This window comes from Pongo abelii, chromosome 14 (genome assembly GCF_028885655.2).
Source record: "Pongo abelii isolate AG06213 chromosome 14, NHGRI_mPonAbe1-v2.0_pri, whole genome shotgun sequence".
In the NCBI taxonomy this organism is placed as follows: Eukaryota; Metazoa; Chordata; class Mammalia; order Primates; family Hominidae; genus Pongo; species Pongo abelii.
In genome coordinates this window covers 82,360,245-82,381,910 of record NC_071999.2, presented here as the reverse complement: position 1 = coordinate 82,381,910, position 21,666 = coordinate 82,360,245, and positions in this window count along the sequence as shown.

Below are 21,666 nucleotides of genomic sequence, written 5' to 3'. Positions count from 1 at the left end.
ATTTTTACTTCTCTAATTTTCAGAGGAGGAAATTTTTTTTAGCACAATTTTAGTCCAACATGTACTCCTCTACAATTCATCTGGTTTGTCAAAAAAGTTAACATTGCTGGAAAAAAGAATGAATGCCAACACAAAAACATGGTTTTCAGTGTCTGGAGTACTGGCCCTCCTCTTTGATCATTTGGCAAAGCCACTTTTTCTTTGGCACTCTGCCCCAAAGGTTTAGCCCCAGGTGGCTGGTTGCTTTTTGGTGTTTTAAAATGTACTTTTGCACACCTACCTCTAGGGATTCAGTATATATTACATCCAAAGATTATCTCACCCTACTTTAATTTTTTGATTTCCATCTCTGTCTCCTACACTTGTCTGAATTTGTAGGGGGATTCAGTACCATGAGTAGGTGAATAAGTGAATTCTTTCCCATGAATGCAAGGGAAGGAAATAACTATGGGAAGGAATTTGCAGAGATTTTTTTTCCCCCCAAGAATGAATGAGGACATGGTGCTAACAAGAGAGACAGAGAAGGAATAGAAAGAGGACAAAAGGAAATCCAGAAAAGAAGATTGATACAGAAGTTAGAGAAGGGTTTATATTAGAATGTATGTCAAGTTAATAGGGTCAAATACACATTTTCAGATGAGATCAGGTGTGTTAAGGGTGGAACAGCCGTAGATGAAAAGTGCATTTTCAATCAAGTATTCTATAAAAAGTACTTTAGTACAATAATTAAGAAATATGTGCTCATTGTAATTGGTAAAACAATGCAAAGAGATGTATTTAAAAGATAACTTTTCCTCATTCCTCTATTCCGGGTTGTTCCAAACTAATATGCATGTTGGATGTTAAAACTTCTATGACTTTCTCAGTGCTTATGCAAGCAAATATATATACATATAGAGGTATTGTTTGCTCTTTCACAAAAATTTTATTGTACTATACCCATTCATGGGCAGATTAGCAATACATCTTAGACATCTTGCATAAAACTAGATATTGATCTAAGTCTTTTCCTTTCCTTCCTTTTCCCTTTATTTTTCTCATCCCTTTCTTTTCTTTTTGTTTGTTCAAGGGTTACATCTGTAGAATGAATACTCCACAATCTATCTATTTCTGTATCAATGATAATCATTTGTTTCTAGAGGTTTTTTCTTTTTCTTTTGTCTCTGCAAAAATGTTGCAATAGTCATCCCATTACACACAGGTGCTTTTGTTTCTATAGGGTGGATTCTGTGAAGTGAAATTGCTTGGTCAAAAGGTATGTATATTCTGAATGTTAGCAATTACCAGATTTCTTAATATTAGCTTATTATGAGAAGCTTAGGCAACTTGTAGTTCCAGAAATAAAATTGGAGCACCAATTGTCCTATATCTTCATCAGTTCCAAATGTCATAAATCTTTTTGTTTTTGCTGATATGGGTGAAAAATGCTATTTTATTTTTATATCTCTATGTACTAATGAGGCTAAGCATCTTTTCATATTTATTGACCAACTGAATTTTATCTTCTGTAAAAAACCATTTTGTCCATTTTCTTTCATTGTTTCATGTTTTTTCCAAATTGGAGGCATTCTTTTTGCTTACTACATGTAGTGATCTTTTGTCATATGCAAATGTTTTCATAGTTAATCATTTTTATTTTGACTTTGTTTATAGTGATTTGCCATATAGTGTTTTAATTTTATGACGTCAAAATATGTCTCTTTTTAAATTTATGGCTTGAGACAATTCTTTTTCACATAGGAAGTTTTTCTCTGCCTCAAGATTGTGAAAACATCTTAATTTTCTAATTTTTATAAACTTATAAAATATTTTTGCTTTAAAATTTTATCCATCTGGGATTCATTTTGGCATATGGTGTGAGGTAGATGATCTAGCTTGTTTTCTTCTATACAGATAGCCAACTATGCCAGGATCATTTATTAATAAACCAGTTATTTCCCGCTGAATCAAAATGCCATTTTTTGTGCATTTATTTCTGAATTCTATTTCGTTCCATAAATCTACTTGTCTATTTTTGTGTTGGTGCCAGAGTGTTTTGATTGAAGTGACTTTGTAGTAAATTTAAATATCTCATAAGGTATATAATCCTCTTACCACTTTTCTTTGTTGATAATTTTCTGTCACAGACACTTTTTAATTTTTATGTGTATTTTTTTTAACAAAAGAACACAAGTTTATTTAATGTAAGTTTTGCATGACATGGGAGCCTTCATAAAGCAGTGAAGACCCAAAGAAATGATGTATGGTTAATTTTTTTTAATATTACTATTTCCCTTTTTTTTAAATGTCAGTTTTTAATTTCAAAGGATACATGTGCAGGATTGTTACGTGGATGTATTATGTGACACTGAGGGTACAAACGAGCCCGTCACCCAGGTACTTAGCATAGTACTCAATAGGTACTATGAGTAGTTTTAAGCCCTTGCCTGCCTCCCCTCTAGCCCCCCTCTAGTAGATCACAATATCTGTTGTTCCCATCTTTATGTCCATGTGTACTCAATGCTTAGCTCCCACTTATAAGTGAGAACATGCAGTATTTGGTTTTAGGTTCCTGTATTAATTTGCTTAGGATAATGGCCTCCAGCTACATCCAGGAAACGATAATTTCATTCTTTTTTATGGTTGCATAGTATTCCATAGATAATTTTTAAATTTCATCAGCTTTAACATAATTTTATTCATTTTTCTCAAAAACAACAGAATCATCATTGAAATTCTATTAAATTAAGAAATTAATATTGGTTGAATTGAATTTTTGACAAAAGCTTGTACTTTTTTTTTCCCCCGAGATGGAGTCTTACTCTGTCACCCATGCTGGAGTGCAGTGGTGCAATCTCGGCTCACTACAACCTTTGCCTCCTAAGTTTAAGCAATTATCCTGCCTCAGCCTCCGGAGTAGCTGGAATTACAGGCGTACGCCACCACGCCCACCTAATTTTTGTATTTTTAGTAGAGACGGGGTTTCACCATGTTGGCCAGGCTGGTCTCCAACTCCTGACCTCGTGATCCACCTGTCTCAACCTCCCAAAGTGCAGGATTACAGGCGTGAGCCATTGTGCCCAGCCGCTTCTGCTTGTTATAAGCATTGTTTGGACATTTGTGCATTCATTAGAATATTTTTGTTTTCTTAAATGATTTTCTAATATTAATTCCCCTCAATTTATTTTTTAAATTTAGTTTTAATTTTTATTATGAAGGACATTATACATACAAATCATAATTTTTAATTTTTGTCATTCTGGTGGGTTAATAGTGATACTGATTTGTGATCTTAGCTTGCCTTTCCTTGCTTACTATTGGAGTTGGGCAGCTTTCATAACTTCTTTGGCCAGGTTATAATCTTTTTTTTGGTGAAATGACTGTTCAAGTCTATTGTATTGTCTCTTCAATATTGATTTGTAGTAGCTCTGTAGTCTGTGTATGAGTCTTTTGCTGGTTATGTGTTGCAGATACTGTCTCCAATTCTGTAACTTGCTTCTTGTTCTTTTTTGTCAATATAGGTATTTCAATAGAGAGTCTTGATTTCATTATAATCTAGCTTATGAGTCTCTTAATTTTTTTTTTTTTTTTTTTTTTGAGACAGCGTCTCACTCTGTCACCCAGGCTGGAGCACAGTGGCATGATCTCTGCTTGCTGCAACCTCTGCCTCCTGATTTAAGCGATTCTCCTGCCTCAGCCTCCCAAGTAGCTGGGACTACAGGCATGTGCCACCACACCCAGCTAATTTCTGTATTTTTAGTAGAGACAGGGTTTCACCATGTTGGCCAGGCTGGTCTCGAACTCCTGACCTCAAGTGATCCACCCGCCTCAGCCTCCCAATGTGCTGGGATTACAGGTGTGAGCCACCGTGCCCGGCCTCATTCTTTTTCGTTATCAACAGAACTTTTTACGTTCTGTTGAAACTACTTCAAGGTCCCGAAGAATTATGCAAACGTTCTCGTCTAGGAACTTTGGTGTTTCTCATTGAAATCTTCAATCCACCTAAAATTTATTTTTTTAAATATTATGTAGGGAACTAGTTTCATTTTTTTTTTCTCCCAATTAGCTATCTGATTGACCTAGAATGACTTATTGAACGACTCTCCTTTCCCCCAGTGCTCTGGCTTGTTAATTGGTTGTATTGGTCTACTGGTCTAAACTTCAGGCAATAACACACCATTTTAGTTGCTGTACCTGTGTATCTAGCTAAGTATTAATAATTCCACTTTGTGCTTCTTGGTTATTCTTGGTCTTTTGCCTTTTAATATGGTGTTTAGATTTCCAATTTCTGTCAGGGGGTGGGGAAAAACAAAACCCACACAAAAAACCAAACTGTAGAAACTTCCTTCTCTTTGCTGAGGGAACATTTGGAAGAAAACTTGCTTCTACCTTTCAGTCTCTTCTCAAAATAGAGGACACAATGTCCTTTAAAAATATGACTCAGGCCAAGCATGGTGGCTCATGCCTGTAATCTTAGCACTTTGGGAGGCTGAGGTGGGTGGATTGCCTGAGTTCAGGAGTTTGAGACCAGCCTAGGCAACACGGTGAAACCCTGTCTCTATTAAAATACAAAAAATTGGCCTGGTGTTGCAGCGTGCGCCTGTAGTCCCAGCTAGTTGGGAGACTGAGGCAGGAGAATTACTTGAACCTGGGAGGCGGAGGTTTTGCAGTGAGCGGAAATCTTGCCACTACACTGCAGCCTGGGTGACAGAGTGAGACTCTGTCTCAAAAAACAAACAAAAGACTCAGATCATGTGATATACTTGACTTTATACCTTCTTTGATATTTACCATTCACTTTCCCTCTCCATTTCCTTACTTTTGTTGGTTTGGTAAAGTTTTTCTTTTCTTTTTATTTGTCAGTTTGAAGGTTCTATTATACTTTTACATTTTCAAAAAATGTATAAACCCATGTAAGCACTACCACAATAAAGATAGTGAACATTTCCATCACCCCAAAAAGCTCTTCATGTTTCTTTGCATTTGAGCTCCTGATTCCCGGGCCTTAGGCAACCACTAATTTGTTATCTTTCACTATAAATTAGTTTTGTATACTATAAAGTTTTATATAAATAAAATCCTTTAGCGTACACTCTTTTGGTTCTAGTTTATTTTGCTTAGCATAATTATTTTGAGATGAGCTTATCTTGTTACATGTATCAATAGTTCTTTCTCTTTAATTGTGGAGTTGTATCCCATTGTAAGTATACACCACAAATGGTTTATTCTTTAATTTTGATGAACATTTGAATTTCTCCATCTTTTGGCTATTATGAATAAAGGTTCATGAATATTTATGTCAAACTTGTTTTTTTTGAGATGGAGTCTCGCTCTGTTGAGCAGGCTGGAGTGTAGTGGTGAGATCTCGGCTCACTGCAAGCTCCACCTCCCGGGTTCACGCCATTCTCCTGCCTCAGCCTCCCGAGTAGCTGGGACTACAGGTGCCCGCCACCACACCCAGCTACTTTTTTGTACTTTTAGTAGAAATGGGGTTTCACCATGTTAGCCAGGATGGTCTTGATTTCCTGACCTCCTGATCCTCCTGCCTCGGCCTCCCAAAGTGCTGGGATTACAGGCGTGAGCCACCGCGCCTGGCCCATATACTTCTAAACAACCAGATCTTGTGAGAATTCTATCTTGAGACAGCACTTGGGGGGATGGTGCTAAACCATTGGAAACTGCCCCCAGGATCCCATCACCTCCCACCAGGCCCCGCCTCCAACCTGAGATTTGGACAGGGACACAAATCCAAACCGTATTAGTGGATGTTCCATTTGGAGTTGATTTTTGTATACAATGTGAAGTAAAGGTCAAAATTCATTTTTATCCCACGCTGATATGAGTACTATTTGTTGAAAAAATGATTTTTTTCCCCGATTACATTACCTTGGTCCTTTGTGAACAAACAAACAAAAAAACAACCAATGAAACAAACCCAAACTTAGCACATATATGTGGCATTCTCCATTGTGTTCCATTTATTTATATGTCTATATACAACTTCCACACTGTCTTGACAACCGTAGCTTTACATAGTAAGTCTTGAAATTAGGTTTTGTAGGTTGTTACTATGAGATTAAAGTACATACAGATAGATCATGGTAATGTTGGAATCATTTTGTTGGCCCCCTCAGGCATATATGTGGCTCACCTCATGATCAGTTCAGTCGTGGACATTGTTACCGGCCACTAAGAGACTGAAATGTGTGGGTGGGCTAGTTCTGCTGGTGGCATTCAGTGCCTGGATACAGATAGTCATACATTCAATTTCTTTTATTGCAGCCATTATCCCACTGGATTTTTGAATTTGGGAACTAAAATTCATATTTAAAAATGTTGTTTCTCAGTATCTAAAGGGATTAGATAGGATTTCTATTGTGGCAAATATATTGGCTTTGTAGCTATATTCTTCAACACCATCCAGAAAGATGGTGATACTAGGCAATATTTTGCCTACAAGCCTTATATAAATTTAAGTGTTCTCAACAATGACAGACAACCTTATTGCAAGCTGCCTTGCACACATTTTTTTCTGATTTGAAAAAAGCAGATTGTTAACATTAGATTTTGAAGACTAAATTATTTTTGTTTGTAGAACATCTAGTTATCAAAATCATTTTTGATGTGTGGGCTCTTGCCTAAGTTTTCTCAAATAAGTATGGTTGCCAATTTATATTTACTTCTGGTTCCCCTCTTGTGTTGTGGCATTTATGGTTGATTCCTTTCCAGATCTTCTAAGACCTAGACAAAGTGAGGCACTTACATGTAGCTCTCATACAATGTAAGTAAGTGAGGGGAAGGAATTATACATTATTTGTTTACTAATTTCTCCCTATCTTCATTAGCTTGGCTTCTTAATTTTCATTAAACTCATCCTGATTTCATTAGGACTCTGACTGTTTGCTTACCGAGATGCCTTATAATTTATATAAAGATAGTTTTCTATGAATCTGTTATTTGTTAGAATGGTCTGTCTCTTTTAAATTAATTGCCATCTCACTGTTATGAGCACCATCTGTGGAGTCAGGAGGTCTGGGTTTTTGACCCTGTTCTGCTTCTAACTAGCCATGTAACCTTGTAAAATCACTTCCTCTTTCTGGGATTCAGTTTCCTCATTTGTTTGATGAGGACATTGGTCTTGATGATCCTTGAGATCCTTCATAGCTTCAATATCTCAAGATTATAAATGAATTAAAGTTCTTCATTGGAAATTTCAGTCTCAATGGACTCCTGAAATGGATTATATGTGGCTGTTTCATTTTTATGCCAAATTTGTTCTGATTGGGTATATCATACAAATTATGTCAAACAGGTTAATTTAAAGACTCCAAGGTCAGTACAAGTGTAACAGCCAGCTTCATAGATGACAAATGATGCCTATGTTGTGTCAGTAAAGGAAGAAGAAATTCCTGCACTTGTATTAAAACACTGCCATTATATTTATTGTCTACCTAGAGTAAAGCAGAAACTATTTTGTCACATTACTGTTTCCCAGACGAGAGTGTTTTGCAATGTGCTTTCTGAAACTAAGGAAATTATTTTTCTGGTTTCTGACAAGTCTTTCAATAGTCTTCTGTTGATTTAAGAAATCATTGCCTTAGAGCCAATAGCCCTCATATCCACTAGAAATCTTAATCTTACATTTTAGAACTCCTTTGGAGTAAGTTTTATGTAGGCGGAGTAACTGAGTTGTCACGCATGCTGCCAGTTTCACAAGCAAAATTGTCCATGATAGAGAAAAAAGTGTTTATAGTCTCCCAGTGTCTTCCCTTTAGATAAGAAGCTTTCAAATAAAATGCTTCCATGAGCCTCCTGGGAGGATCCTCTTTATAGAATGTCACAACTGAGAATAGTTGAAACTTCACCTTCTTTGGTGAGGCGGGCACCCATTTTCAATTTGCTAACATGAACCCTTGGTTCCCTTTCTGTATGACTTTCATTTTAAACATCCTATATTTAAAACGGAAAGAAAAGAAAAGCTCAATCCTCTATAGCTACAGTCCCATTTCTCTCCTCTCCTTGGGAACAAAATTTTTTGAAAATAGTTAATTTTTTTCACATCATTTTATATTCTCTCCACAACTCACTCTATTTGGACTTTTGTCCCCTCAACTAAAATGAGGTGATTACTCTCAAAATCATTAAATGACCTCTGGGTTGCCAATGCAGTGTTCACTTCTGTTTTTCTCTTTCTTGACTGCTTAGCATCATTCAACATTGGAGTGCTCCTAGGCCTATTCTTTTTTTGTCTATGTATTGTCTCCTGGTAATTTCATCCAGTTTTGTATTTTTGAGTACAACACACATGCCAATGACTCTGAAGTCTGTGTTTTGAGTCCTGATAGTTCCCCAGAGTTCCAGACTTATATATCCAATACTTACTGGAAATTTCTACATAGATGTCTAATTGGCAATTTCAACTTAACAAAGCCAAAATAGAAATTTTATTCCTGCACACCTGAACTCCCGTGATTAGTCTTTCTCATTCTAGTAAATGACATCACTCTCCTTCTAGTTGCTCAAGTTAAAAATCTAGGAGTTATTCCTAAGCTAGTGCTTTTTCTTTCTTGTTACATCTTGTTCCTTAATGAGTTCTGTTGATTATACTTCAAATACACTGACGGCCAGGTGCAGTGGCTCATGCCTGTAATCCCAGCACCTTGGGAGGCCGAGGTGGGCAGAACACCTGAGGTCAGGAGTTTGAGACCAGCCTGGCCAACATGGTGAAACCGCGTCTCTACTAAAAATATAAAAATTAACCAGGTGTGGTAGTGCACACTTGTAATCCCAGCTACTTGGAAGGCTGTAGCAGGAGGAGTGCTTGAGTTTGGGAGGCAGAAGTTGCAGCAAGCAGAGATTGTGCCATGGCACTCTAGCCTGGGTGACAGAGCAAGAATCAGTCTCCAAACAAAACAAAAAACAAACAGAAAACCAAATGTACTGACTACATTCATTTGTCTTAATTTCCTTCTCTATCCCCCTAGTCCAAGTTTCCATAATTTTCATTTGACCTAGACCTACTGCAATGGTCTCCTTGCTTTTATTTTTGTCCTCTGAGATGGTCTATTGTCTTTTTGTTATCTGATCTTCTGTTCAACACTGAGCCAGGAACTAAATTTCCCATACTCTCTTGCCCTTCTAGATAGTTTCAGCCAAAAAGGGCATTGGTGGAAGACTGCTACCTGTGATGTCTTGTATACCAGCTGCATTTTTTTTTTCCTGTGGCTCTAGCACCTGCTAGACACTCCCACCTTCTGTAGATCTAAGTCTATTAGAAAGTCCTTGCCAAGATAATGCCAAGTGGATGACTCCAGCTCCCAGCCCTGCTCACATATTACCTCCTTCCTCTTAGAAGTATTAGTTGCTATCGTGAGTCTCAGGTTGCTTCATTATACCCTGTTTGAACTCTTAAATCTTCTATTGTATATCTGATTCCTAGTATTTTCCTTTGTTTAAAAGATGCAAAGTTATATCTTTTTTAAATTTTTTATTTAAAGTTCAGGGGTACATGTACAGGTTTGTTATACAGTAAATTCATGTCATGGAGATTTGGTATACAGATTATTTTGCCACCCAGGTACTAAGCATAGTACTCCATAGGTCTTTTTTCTGAGCCGCTCCCTCTTCCCACTCCCCACCCTCAAATAGGTCCCAGTGTCTGTTTTTTCCATCTTTGTGTCCATGAGTTCTCATCATTTAGCTCCCCCTTATAGTGAGAACATGTAGTATTTGTTTTTCTGTTCTGCATTAGTTTGCTTACAGCAATGGCCTCTAGCTTTGTCCATGTTGCCGCAAAAGACATGATCATATTCTTTTTATGACTGCATAGTATTCCATGGTGTATAAGTATACATTTTGTTTTTGAGACAGAGTCCCACTCTGTTGCCCAGGCTGGAGTGCGGTGGCGTGATCTCAGCTCACTGCAACCTTCATCTCCCAGGTTCATGCAATTCTCCTGCCTCAGCCTCCTGCATACCTGGAACTACCCGTGTCCCCCACCACACCTGGCTAACTTTTGTATTTTTGGTAGACATGGGGTTTCACCATGTTGGCCAGGCTGGTCTCAAACTCCTGACCTCAAGCGATCTGCCCGCCTCAGCCTCCCAAAGTGCTGGGATTACAGGCATGAGCCACTGCGTCCGGCCATGGACACATTTTCTTCATCCACGCTACCATTGAAGAGCACTTAGGTTGATTTCATGTCTTTGCTATTGTGAATAGTGCTGCAATGAACATATGTGCACATGTGTCTTTATGATAGAACAATTTATATTCCTTTGGGCATATGACCAATAATGGGATTGCTGGGCCAAATGGTAGTTATGATTTTAGTTCTTTGAGGAATTGCCACACTTCTTTCCACAATGGTTTAACTAATTTACACTCCTGCCAGCAGTGTATAAGTGTTTCCTTTTCCCTGACCTCACCGTCTGTTATTTTTTGACTTTTCAGTAATAGCCATTTTGACTGGTGTGAGATGGTATGTCATCATGGTTTTGACTTGCATTTCTCTAATGATTAGTGATAAGCATTTTTTTTCATATGCTTGTTGGCTGCATGTATGTCTTTTTAAGATAAGTTTCTGTTCGTGTCTTTTGCCCACTTTTTTAATGGGGCTGCTTGTTTTTGCTTGTGAATTTGCTTACATTCCTTATAGATTCTGGATGTTAGACCTTTCTCAGATGAATAATTTGCAAATATTTTCTCCCATTCTGTAGGTTACCTGTTTACTCTGTTGATAGTTTCTTTTGCTGTGCAGAAGCTCTTTAGTTTAATTAGATCCCATTTGTCTATTTTTGCTGTAGTTGCAACTACTTTTGCCATCTTCATCATGAAATGTTTGCCAGTTCCTATGTCCAGAATGGTATTTACTAGGTTATCTTCCAGAGTTTCTATAGCTTTAGGTGTTTTACATTTAAGTCTTTAATCCATCTTGAGTGGTTTTTTGTATAAAAAAGAGTGGTATAAGAAAGAGATCCAGTTTCAATCTTCTGCATATGGTTAGCAATTTTTTTTTTAATTCTAAGTTCTGGGATACATGTGCACAAAGTGCAGGTTTGTTACATAGGTATACGTGTGCCATGGTGGTTTGCTGCACCTACTGACCTGTCCTCTAGATTCCCTCCCCTCGCCCCCTACCCTGCAACAGGCCCTGGCGTGGGTTGTTCCTCTCTCTGTTTCCATATGTTCTGATGACTCCCATTTATGAGTGAGAACATGTGGCAATTGGTTTTCTGTTCCTGTATCAGTTTGCTGAGGATGATGGCTTTCAGCTTCATCCATGTCCCTGCAAAGGACATGATCTCATTCCTTTTTATGGCTGCTAGCCATTCATCCCAGAAATCAACCACACAATCAGACATAAAGCAATTCTCAGCAAATTAAAAAAAAAAAAAGAGACCGGGTGGGGTGGCTCACGCCTGTAATCCCAGAACTTTGGGAGGCTGAGGCGGGCAGATCACCTCAGGTCGGGAGTTTGAGACCAGCCTGAAGAACATGGAGAAACCCCATCTCTACTAAAAATAAATAAATAAATAAATACAAAATTAGCTGGGTGTGGTGGCACATGTCTGTAATCCCAGCTACTCAGGAGGCTGAGGCAGGAGAGCCGCTAGAATCTGGGAGGTGGACGTTGCAGTGAGCCAAGATTGTGCCATTGCACTCCAGCCTGGGCAACAAGAGCAAAATTTCACCTCAAAAAAAAAAAAACCAACCATATTCTTAGATCACAGCACCATAAAAATAGAAATCAATACCAAGAAAATCACTCAACATCATCCAAGGACATGAAAATTAAACAACCTGCATTTTTTTTTTTTTTTTGAGAAGGGGTCTTGCTCTGTCACCCAGGCTGGAGTGCAGTGGTGCGATCTTGGCTCACTGCAAGTTCCGCCTCCCAGGTTCACGCCATTCTCCTGCTTCAGCCTCCCGAGTAGCTGGGACTACAGGTGCCTGCCACCAAAAATTGCCTGCCTGGCTAATTTTTTTTTTTCTATTTTTTAGTAGACATGGGGTTTCACTGTGTTAGCCAGGATGGTCTTGATCTCCTGACCTTGCGATCCACCCGCCTCAGCCTCCCAAAGTGCTGGGATTACAGGCGTGAGCCACTGCGCCCGGCCAACAACCTGCTCTTAAACGACTTTTGGGTAAATAGAAATTAAGGAATAAATCAGGAAGTCACTTTGAAACTAATGAGAACAAAGATACAACATACCAGAGTCTCTGGGACACAGCTAAGGCAGTGTTAGGAGGGAAATTTATAGCACTAAAAGCCCACATTAAAAGTTAGAAAGATCTCAAATTAACCTAACATCACACCTAGGAGAACTAGAGAAGCAAGTGCAATGCATCCCCAAAGCTACCAGAAGAGAAGACATTTCTATTTCATTACTTGATCTTGATTGATATATCCCTACACAATATATTTGCCACATAGCAGCCAGAGAAATATATTAAAAAAAAGTTCCCTGGATCCTGTCACCTCCACCTCCCCTTTCCTTTCCCAAACTTAGTTAAATATTTTTACAAAGCTCTTATCTCGGTGAGAATAAAATCTAAGCTTCTTATATTGGCTTACAAAGCCCCACATGATCTAGTTCCATTTTGTCACTCTTGCCTCATTTACATCATGTTCCCTTTTACCAACTGGTAAATCATATGGGAAGTAGATTATACTCCAGTTATGCTAGCCTTTGCTTTTTCTTGAAACAAACTAAGCTTGTTCTAGCTTCAGGACTTTTACACAAATTCTTCCCTTTACCTGGAGTACTCTTCTCTCTGATCCTCATGCTGTGGGGCTCTTCTTATTCAGATCTGTTTTTTGAGAGAGTCTCATTCTGTTCCCCAGACTAGAGTGCAGTGGCATGGTCTTGGCTCATTGTAACCTCCACCTCCCAGACTCAAGCGATTCTCCTGCTTCAGCTGCCCAGGTAGTTGGGATTACAGGCAAGGGCCACCATGCCTGGCTAATTTTTGTATTTTTGGTAGAGACGGGGTTTCACCATGTTGGCCAGGCTGGTCTTGAACTTCTGACCTCAGGTGTTCTGCCTGCCTTGGCCTCCAGAGTGCTGGGATTTCAGACATGATCCACCGTGCCCCACCTAGATCTCAATTTTTAATTGAGAACTCTGCTATAAGACCTTTCATTACTCCCATTCTAAAGTGATTACTCTTTATCCTCACACAGTAATCTATATTCTTTGCTTATCATTTGTTAATACAACATCGTTTAAATTCCTTTCTCTGTCAATTTTATGATGTTTTCAAGGTTTTTTTTTTTTTTTCTTGTTGTTGTTTTTTCTTGTCTCTATCCCCTGGGAAGGGATCTTGGTATTCTTGTTTTAGTTCCTAGATTAATGTTTAGTACACAGAAACTATTAATATATACTTGAGTGAATGCAAGTCAGAGCTCTAGTTAGGCAAGAGTTGGAAGAATAAGCACCGAAATTTCTCTAATTCCTAAATTAAGTAGTAAATAATCACTTAGTGTCTTTAGAAGGTTAACTAAATGTTGGCCGGGCGCGGTGGCTCATGCCTGTAATCCCAGAACTTTGGGAGGCCAAGGGGGGCGGATCACGAGGTCAAGTTTGAGACCATCCTGGCCAACATGGTGAAATTCCGTCTATACTAAAAATACAAAAATTAGCTGGGCTTGGTGACGCATGTCTGTAGTCCCAGCTACTTGGGAGGCTAAGGCAGGAGAATCACTTGAACCTGGGAGGCGGAAGTTTCAGTGAGCCGAGATCATGTCACTGCACTCCAGCCTGGTGACAGAGCGAGACTCTGTCTCAGAAAAGGTAAACTAAAGTTAAAATGTTGAAGTACTAAGTAAAATGTATAAGAATGTTTTAGTCTAATATGAAAGAAGATAAAATACTAGGGTCAAGTTTACATCTGTTTGCATGCTGAGCCATGAGCATACTCTTAGGCTCTTCATACCTGAATGGAAAAGAGGTTAAACAGAGTGATTGCCACTTTCATCTGAGAATTCTACATCTGATAATGGCTGATAAAATAATTCAGTGCAACCCTACCATTGAGAATAGTTAGAAAACTTGGAAAGAAAATGAAAACATCTGCTGGAAAGCATCTGTGAGCTCACAGGGCAGTAAAGAATTTTGGGGTTGAGATCTAGAATAAGAAGACATCCAGACGGGTAAGCTCAGCACTTGGATCAGTTTCCCAGCCAAGGGTATCTGTTGATTCCAAGGGAGGCAGTAGAGAGCCTGAGAAACATAGCAGAACTTTTGATAGCTCCGTGGACCAAAGGGACAAAACTGTCATCAAAGTAAGGGTGAATAAGAAGTAGTCTGAAAATGTATTTATATGCAGGATATATAAAGAGCTACAAATCAATAAAGACAGTGAAATAGAAAGCAAAAGACTTGAACAGGTACTTCACAAAAGAGAATGTTCAAAATGAGTAATATTACCCAATCACCAGGAAGGGTAAAATCAAGGAGAATGAGAATACAAGTGTTGGTGAGGACATGGAGGGAATGGAACTCCCATATGGCTGGTGGAACTGTAAATTGATACAACTTTGGGACAAAGTTTAGCATTATCTTTCAAAATTGAAGTCATGCAATTCCAAAAGGTAGATATGCATGTGCCTGTATGTGAAGAGATAGGCACAAAAATATTTATACCAATATTATATGTTACTTCAAATATTTCTTCTGCTTCTTTCTCTCTCCTTCTTTTAGGATTCCAGTTATGTGTATACTACACCTTTTTATATCGTTTCATAGTCCTTGGATATTTTCTTGTGTTTTCATTATATTGATATATCTGAAAGCTAACTGATTCTTTCTTTCGCTGGCCATGTCCAGTGACTGATGAGTCCATTGAAGGCATCCTTCATTTCTGTTAGTGTTTTTGACTTGTAGCATTTCCTTTTAATTCTTTATTAGAGTTTCCATCCCTCTGATTATATTACCTATTTGTTCTTTCATATTGTCTACTTTTTTCTATCAGACCCTTAAATAGTTACTTTAAATTCTCTATATGATAATTTTAACATCTGTGTCATATCTCTGTCTGGTTCTGACAATTGCTTTGTTTCTACAGATTTTTTTTTCTTACCATTTTTTGTGCCTTGTAATTTTATTTATTTATTTATTTATGAGACAGAGTCTCACTCTGTCACCAGGCTGGAGTGCAGTGGCATGATCTCAGCTCACTGCAACTCCGCCTCCTGGGTTCACGCCATTCTCCTGCCTCAGCCTCCTGAGTAGCTGGGACTACAGGCGCCCGCCACCATGCCTGGCTAATTTTTTGTATTTTTGGTAGAGATGGGATTTCACCGTGTTAGCCAGGATGGCCTCAATCTCCTGACCTCGTGATCCACCCTCGTCGGACTCCCAATGTGCTGGGATTACAGGCGTGGGCCACTGTGCCCGGCCGAGTCATATACATTTTTTTAAAAATAGAGATCACTAGGAAGATAATCTTTTCTACCATATATAGTAAAGTTTTGGTTAAACACTGAACTTTCTCATTGAATACTTGATATCTACCTGTAAAATCAAAGCCTACACCTTAGAAAATCAGTAGTCCTTCCATTAACAGGACACTATATATATTCTGAGTCCCTGGGAGAACCAGCTTGGATTCCCTGGTCATACACCAGTATGGAGTAGTAGTGTTTGGCAAGCTTCTCCTGCCTGATGACCCACAGAGGTGGCTGGTTCTCTTCCTAACTATCCCATTGAGGAGGGCTTTTTGGTCAGAGGCAGATCCTTGGGCCCTGAGCCCACAGAATTTATGATCATGAGTAAATATTGTGGTTCTCATAGAGAATGATGCATTGTTCAATGTAGGGAAAATGTTTAGCAGAGATTCATGTGGAAGAAGGAATCGGCAGTGTTGTTGAGTGCTAGAAAACGTGTAGAAAGAAGAACAATCCGTATTTAGATAGAAAATGAAAAGATTGGTGATCAGAAGCAACCTCAGAAGTGCTGTCTTTCTCAGAAAAAGCCCACTTTGTTTACTATAGGAGCTTACGTGGCTGCAGGGAAACCTCAAATCCTTCTTAGAAAGGTAGGATAGAGTTACAGTGAGGTCTGGGGATGTGTGAGACAATGCTCAGACCTCAGCATTTTGGTTCAAAATAAGCAAGGTGACTCATAACAAATTGTTCTGATTAAAACATTATATTTGGCAAATGAAGGAGCTGTGCAAGCGGTAGGCCATTTAAGGAGAACTAGTTTCCTAATGTGTTAGCCATAGATGTGTTACTTATGTGTAATCCAGAGTCATCATTAGGGTTTCATTCACAAAGCTATTTTGGACACCTTGGAGCTATCTAAAGTCCTCCTGGTACTTGAACCACATAGTTCTTTCCGACTTGTGGTGATGGAACCCCTGAAGAATTTGGGAGCCTCTTCCATGTCGATACTTGGATTTGCTGGGAGTGAGTAATAGTAACAGTTCAACCAAACAGAAGTCCTTTAAGGAAGTTAAGAAAAAATACCCTAAGGCAAGGAAGAACCAGTGGATCTTACTCCTGTCTCAAGAGCAAAAACAAGTGTGGTCTGAGGAGGGAATGTCAAGGAGACTTAGAACAAAGAGTCTTTGAACAAGTTCTTTAAAGACCAATAGCATCAGCATCATAGGCAGAACTTCTTGGAATGTCCTTCAAGATCATACCCCCCCCGCCAATGCCTGGAATCTGTGGATGTGATGAGATACCAATTCTTTGATGTGTTATGTTATATGGTGTACCAGTTTTCTAGGGCTGCTGTAACAAAGCACCACAAATTGATGGCTTCAAACAACAGAAATGTATTGCTTTATGGTTCTGGAGGCAAGATATCTGAAATCAAAGTGTTGGCAGGGCCATGCTCCCTCTGAGAATCTGGGTAAAATCCTTCTTTGCCTCTTCCTAGCTTCTAATGCTGGCAGGCAGTACTTGGCATTCCCTGGCTTGCAGTCACAGCAGTCTAATCTCTTCCTCTGTCTTTACATGGGGTTCTTGCTGGGTATCTTCACATCATCTTCCCTCTCTGTGCGTCTCTGTGTCCAAATTTCCACTTTTTATAAGGACATCTGTTATATTGGATTAGAGCCCACCCTTATGACATCATTCTCAATTTGGTTCCTTCTTAAAGACCCAATTACCAAATGAAGTCACATTGAGAAGTACAGGGAGTTAGAACTTGAACAAATATTTTTTGAGGGACACAATTCAGCCCATAGCATATGACACAGTTGACCTTAAAAAGGGAGATTATCCAGGTGGGCCTAATATGATCACACGAGCCTTTAAGGACAGAAATTTCTCTGGCTGGTAGCAAAAGAGGAAGCCAGAGGGATTTGACATATGAGTGGGATTGGATGTGTGTGCTGTTTGTTAGCTTGAAGATGGAGAGGCCATGAGCCAAGGAATATGGGCAGCCTCTAGGAGATGAGGGTGGACTTTGGTTGGCAGCCAGCAAGGAAAGGGACTCCAGACCCACAGCTGCAAGGAAATGAGGTCTGCAAACAACATGAATGATTTTGAGAGTGAATTCTTCTTCTGAGCCTTCAGATAAGAGTCCAGCCCAAATAACTTGATTTCTACTTCTGCAGAAAACTCAGTTGAGTCCATGTGGGCTTTTGGCTCTGACATAATTAATAAATGTTGTTTTAAGTCACTAAGTTTGTGGCAATTTTAAATATAGCAGTAGGAAATGACTATGGAAAGGTACAGAGTGAGTAGCCTCTTCTCCAGAGTTGATACTAAGGATTCAGAACCCTATAAGAGCTGCTGACACAATCATATTTGGGGACAGACTATGACTAACAGTAGAAACAGATTCTGACAGTTGCTGAGAGCTAAGAAACAATTCAAGAATTTTCTGTGCTGTTAATGGGCACCTGAAGCCACCCTTGAGCCTAGCTAAAAGCTGCTTCCCGGTGGTGCCAGAATAAACATATGGACAGGAGCTGTCAGTGAAGCAATGGATATTGGCTGAAGAAAACCTTTTTAATTGGAAACTGCTAGCCTCTTATATTATTATTCCTAGAAATAGGGGATTGCCACAGATTAAATACAACTCCTGACAACCAAGCTGGAGTTTAGGGCAAAATTCAGGAGTCAGTGGGGGAATTTGAGTGTCAATTAGGAATAAGAGAAGAAGCTCTATCACAGGAACTAGGAACACACGGTAAGGCTGAAATATAAGCCTGTAGTTTGAGGGAGAAGAGATCCTTAAGGGCTTACTTGGGACAAGCTGGATAACATCCAGGGTGCGGCCAGACTAACGGTGGGGCTAAAGCTCCTATACATGGCAGGGCTCATTCATCAGCTATGGGCTAGGGTTGAGACCAGCAGCTTGGAAATATTCAATATTCACCCTTAGGCAGGAGCTTGAACATGTTGGAGCTGACCTGAGGTGGTTAGAGGCCCAGAAATCCTGAATAAAATAATATATTACTGCAGAATTTTAAAATCAAACCTGATACTCATATTCTCAGCTTTATAGGGAAAGATTTGGGCCTGGAGAAAGAATACATATGTGCTTATTTCCTTCATCTTGTTTCTAAATCAGTATTTTCCCAGAATTTTGCATATTTCTGTCAGTTACTTAGTAAAATAAAATCTAGAATGAGTAACTGCTTAAATAAAAAGTGAAGGTTATATACTCAATTGTGAAATAGAATTTGGCTTTTAATTTACACTGCGTTTAAAATTATATACCAGTAACTCATGCAGTAAACATGATGTGAGGGAAATAACCTGCTAAGAACTGCTTCATCTCAGCTTCTATAATTCTTTCCCTTTGGCTGGAGTCATTGGTACCCTCAGTACAGTGATCCTGGGCTAAGCACCTGGGCACAGCCTGACCAAGTTGGGTTTAAGGGCTTCTGAGTCAGCATCAAGTCACTCTTGCTGCTCAGCTGGCCCTGTTCTTGGTCACCCAGAATCTGCACCTAGACTCTGCACCAGCCCACCTCACTAGGCAAGTTTAGGTCCTGTGTCTTCCCCATCCAGCTGCAATCATTCAACCCAGCCTGTGTTCTTCCTGGGAATCTGGCCAGGCTGTTGTGACTTGTCTTTACTCTGAATCTCTGTAGTCCTCAGTATCTGTAGTTATTCAGCACCTAGCATAAGTTGACGTGTGTGTGTGTGTGTGTGTGTGTGTGTGTGTGTGTGTGTGTGTATAAAATATGTATGTATATATATATTTAATATATATGTGTATATATAATATATATACGTGTCTGTATATGTTAATCTAAACCCATGACATTTTAGAGCTATGAGAGATCTAAGCAAGCATATGTAAGCCAATCTCCTCATTTTCAGAATATGAAATTGACCTAGAGAGATGAACTATTCGGCTAAAATCATATCAAGGAAAGAGCCAGGACTAGAATAGTATCAATCTCCTGGCCTGCTATTCTTGTTGCCCAGTGATGCCATAGTGATTTTCTAAGTGTCAGTTCCCCAAGGGTCAAGAACTTATCTTTGTTTCCTTTCAGGATACCTGTCTCTATAGTAGGTAGTACATGTTGATGTCGTTGATGAGAAAGCTCACAGATGGGCATCTTAACCATTAAAGGTTGTAATGATTATGACTACCCTTCTTTACAACAGTGAAGATTGATATCAGTTACGCAAATTATTGTTACCTTTACTGACTTGGTATAGATACTGTCCGCACTTTAGCTTTTCTGCAAGTAAAATGGGAACCAATCCTATAATAAAATCCCATATAAGTAGTGAGTTTGACAGAAGAATAGTACTAACCAAAATATATTTCTTTAAACATAGCAGAGATACCTAAAATATTACATATCAATCAATTTTATCTTCAATTTTATTGAGAAGGAAGGCACACTTGAACTTGAAAGACTAATGTAAGTACTACAGATTTTCAAATAGGGTAGAATTTTTTATTAGACTGACTCAGGCATTTTGACCATATGTTTGCCGATGAATATCATACAAAACAATAATGTGCATGTCAAATGTTTTCTCAACATGTCAGTAATGTAAAACACACACAGTTATTTGCTATAGTCTGGAATCAGACTTAATAATAAGTAAAACTAAATTTAATTGTCATATTTCAAATTACTGGTGTTCATTGATTAGAAAAGTTATTTCCTGGGTACGATTGTTCAAGATAAAAAAGTAATCATTGACATGCATATTTACTTAAAGGCATTTGCGTTACCTGGGCATGAACTGAATAATTTTCTGGTAAGTCATTAGTGACTGTTCTGCATGAAGGAACAGAATTTCAATCAAGTCGTTTCCTTTAACCTTTTAAAGATGACTATTGTACCACAGGTTACTATAGGAAACATATTAAGGAGTTGTTCAACATACTTCACTGAATTTGGCAAACTACATTCAGATGTTAACATACTTATTTGTGATATTTCTGCTGATTCATCAGTTGGGTCATAGAAGGAAAGACTGAAAGAAAATTGCAATAAGCAGTAATCAAAAAGTAACAGCATGGGGCCAGGTGCGGTGGCTCATGCCTGTAATCCCAGCACTTTGGGGGGCCGAGGCAGGTAGGTCATGAGGCCAGGAGTTCGAGACCAGCCTGGCCAATATGATGAAACCCCATTTCTACTAAAAATATAAAAATTAGCTTGGCATGGTGGTGGATGCCTGTAATCCCAGCTACTTGGGAGGCTGAGGCAGGAGAATCACTTGAACCTGGGAGGTGGAGGTTGCAGTGAGCCGAGACTGCACCATTGCACTCCAGCTTGGGCAACAGAGCAAGACTTTATCTCAAAAAAGAAAAGTAACAGCATGGATCAGTTCTGGTGTTTGACAGGAGTAGAATATAATCTGTGGAATGTCCTTCAAGGTCCTTGGTGGGTCTAGTGTAGAGTTGGGAGTCACAGGCTTGAGGAGCATGGAGGAGATTCTGGCACAGATTTCTCAGCAATTCAGACAACGCGTGAGCAGTCATCAGAAGTAGTGATGACCACTCCCCAACTCAGCCCCCAACAAGAAAACCTCATCCACTGGCGAGTTTGGCAGTGATGCCGGGCAGGAGGTTTTGTTTCTACTGATGTTCAATCTATTCTAAACCAATGCAATTTAAAAATTTTTTTCTGGAATTAGCATAATCACTATATCATTTTTTTATGGTATGTTAACTTTTATGTAAGAAAGGGCAAAAATAAAAAGACAATACACTTAAATGTGATGGTGTTTGATTTGAAAATATCTAATGGGTACATAGAAAATGAGTAAAGTTGTGGGGGACTAGAGAATAAGATATAAGGAGATGGTGGGAGTAAGCATTTCTTGATATACTTTTGATATAGTTTGGTTTTTAATGATTTAAAAAATTACATGATTGTAAATAAATTACTCAGAAAATAACTCTCATTTAAAAATAGGCATTGTTAAAAATAAGCACATGACTTCCTCGGGGAAAAACAATTGTTGAAATGTACCAATTCTCAACAGCTGACTCTCAATACCCTCTTTTCTTCCTTCTTCGCCATTCTCCAAGCTGGGGCAGAAAATATGGACAAAGACTCTGCGATCTGACAGAGCCCCCTCTCTTACCACCTAGGTCATTTAAAGTCAACTTCTGAGTAGAATTAAACAACCTGCAGGGAGCATCAGAAGTCTCTTAGAAAGTATATGCCCTTTGAGTTCTGTGGCCAGTAAACATAGCCAGAGTCAGGCTACTTCCCAGACCAGACTATGCAGGCAGAATCTTCTCT